Here is a 3117-nt window from a genome sequence, read left to right on the forward strand (position 1 = left end):
GGTGATCCAATGATGTCCAGCGATGACAGCTGTGTGTGCCCAGGTCAACAGCTGCTCCCTTATCCGTGGGAACATAGATGCGCTCAGGACGACAGGTAGTGGGTGCCGGTTCCCTCTCCAGAGCCTGGCGAACGTCCACATCTACTTCCCAGACCACAGGAGATATGACTCAATGGAACTAGAAAGCAGGTCCTCTGGCATTCAGGTGACCTGTCCATGATTCTTATCCTCGACCATGAGATGATGGGGTTATGGCGTTGGAGCCATGGGAGGCTGAGGAGGATCTTGTGAGCTGGTGCACTAGTGATGGAGAGAATATTCTAGTGATTGAGAGAATATTCTCCTGATGAAAGGACTCCATGGTGAGGGGTGTGGTGTGGTGATGTGTGTAATGGTTCCAGAGCCTACTGGTCGATTATCAAGGGCTTGGACCGGAGAGTGGGTATGAGTTGATTTTAAGAGAGGCAAGGGTCTGGTCAAAAAAGTTCCCTGCGGCACCAGAATCGACTAGCATTGTAGAAACAGTACATGAGGGACAGCCAGCAAGTGTGATCGACACTAAAAAGGGTTTGCAAGAAAATGATGGGATACTCACACCTGTCCCAGGAGGTTGAAGATCACATGACCGTCCCTCTGCTCTCGTGGATCCCACGTTGGGACGTACTGGACACTGCTGAAGCCCTCCTTGACCACAATAGGAACAGAGCCCCAGTTGTCTCTGTCTACGTCGTTCAGCCATGGGGAGGCGTGTGACCCCCTACCTCCATGGGTTCAGGCTCTGATACAGAGTGGTCACTGAGGGAGGGAGAGAAGCGATGAGGGTACCGGCTCTCCCGAAGTAGGTTATCCAGATGGATGGCCATCACGGTTGTCATCTCGACATGCCAGTTCCGTGGACCTCCTCAAGCAGTCTGAATAGAGTATGGAGCGCCGGCTCATTCCATCAGTTGGATGCTGCTACAGTCCAGAAGGTGAGCGCGTACTCGGCAGTGGTCTGATCATCCTGCCATAGTTGGAATAGGTGCTCACCCCTCTCTCTGCCCTCCAGTGGATGATCAAAGGTACCTCTGAACAGAGCCATGAACCCCCTCTGAATCCAGCTCCTCCTCTCTCCCAGACGGCCGTAGTCTACTCCAATGCCTGCCCATTCAGCAGAGAAATAAACGTAGCAACCTTGGAGCTCTGGTTGGGGCTCGGTAGAGGGAGCACTGGAGTAGGAAGCCATGGTATTTAGATGGTGTTCCATCATATTTAGGGTCTACTAAGGTATATGGAATTGTTTTAAGAAGGTCATACCAATGATAATTTTGCTATTTGATTTGAATTTTAAGACCCATTTGAAGTATCAAAACAATATATAAAAATGTATTTTCTTGCTGCTATTAGCCCATACAAATGCAATGAATAACAGATTCACTACATGGAACAATAGATCGTCCCCCCCAAAAAGTCAGAGAGATACAGTGGGGCAAAAAAGTATTTAGTCAGCCACCAATTGTGCAAGTTCTCCCACTTAAAAATATGAGAGAGGCCTGTAATTTTCATCATAGAAATCCAGAAATCCAGAAAATCACATTGTAGAATTTTTAATGAATTTATTTGCAAATTATGGTGGAAAAGAAGTATTTGGTCACCTACAAACAAGCAAGATTTCTGGCTCTCACAGACCTGTAACTTCTTCTTTAAGAGGCTCCTCTGTCCTCCACTCGTTACCTGTATTAATGGCACCTGTTTGAACTTGTTATCAGTATAAAAGACACCTGTCCACAACCTCAAACAGTTACACTTCAAACTCCACTATGGCCAAGACCAAAGAGCTGTCAAAGGACACCAGAAACAAAATTGTAGACCTGCACCAGGCTGGGAAGACTGAATCTGCAATAGGTAAGCAGCTTGGTTTGAAGAAATCAACTGTGGGAGCAATTATTTGGAAATGGAAGACATACAAGACCACTGATAATCTTCCTTTGATCTGGGGCTCCACGCAAGATCTCACCCCGTGGGGTCAAAATGATCACAAGAACGGGGAGCAAAAATCCCAGAACCACACGGGGGAACCTAGTGAATGACCTGCAGAGAGCTGGGACCAAAGTAACAAAGCCTACCATCAGTAACACACTACGCTGCCAGGGAGTCAATTCCTGCAGTGCCTGACGGGACCCACCGCTTAAGCCAGTACATGTCCAGGCCTGTCTGAAGTTTCCTTGAGAGCATTTGGATGATCCAGAAGAAGATTGGGAGAATGTCATATGGTTAGATGAAAACAAAATAGAACTTTCTGGTAAAAACTCAACTCGTCGTGTTTGGAGGACAAAGAATGCTGAGTTGCATCCAAAGAACACCATACCTACTGTGAAGCATGGAGGTGGAAACATCATGCTTTGGGGCTGTTTTTCTGCAAAGGGACCAGGACGACTGATCCGTGTAAAGGAAAGAATGAATGGGGCCACGTATCATGAGATTTTGAGTGAAAACCTCCTTCCATCAGCAAGAAGAATGAATTTTATTCAAGATGAAACGTGGCTGGGTCTTTCAGCATGACAATGATCCCAAACACACCGCCCAGGCAACGAAGGAGTGGCTTCGTAAGAAGCATTTCAAGGTCCTGGAGTGGCCTAGCCAGTCTCCAGATATCAACGCCATAGAAAATCTTTGGAGGGAGTTGAAAGTCTGTGTTGCCCAGCAACAGCCCCCAAACATCACTGCTCTAGAGGAGATCTGCATGGAGGAATGGGCCAAAATACCAGCAACAGTGTGTGAAAACCTTGTGAAGACTTACAGAAAACGTTTGACCTCTGTCATTGCCAACAAAGGGTATATAACAAAGTATTGAGATAATTTGCAAATAAATAAATTAAAAATCCTACAATGTGATTTTCTGGATTTTTTTTCCTCATTTTGTCTGTCATAGTTGAAGTGTACCTATGATGAAAATTACAGGCTTCTCTCATCTTTTTAAGTGGGAGAACTTGCACAATTGGTGGCTGACTAAATACTTTTTTGCCCCACTGTATAAGAAAGATTCAACTGGTACCGGGGGACCTTCAAATGAGCCTGTGGGCATTCTAGAGCAAAAGGGCAGAGCGAATCAAGTGTTCGTGAAAGTCTCATATTTCC

This window comes from Oncorhynchus mykiss, chromosome 15 (assembly GCF_013265735.2).
Source record: "Oncorhynchus mykiss isolate Arlee chromosome 15, USDA_OmykA_1.1, whole genome shotgun sequence".
In the NCBI taxonomy this organism is placed as follows: domain Eukaryota; kingdom Metazoa; phylum Chordata; class Actinopteri; order Salmoniformes; family Salmonidae; genus Oncorhynchus; species Oncorhynchus mykiss.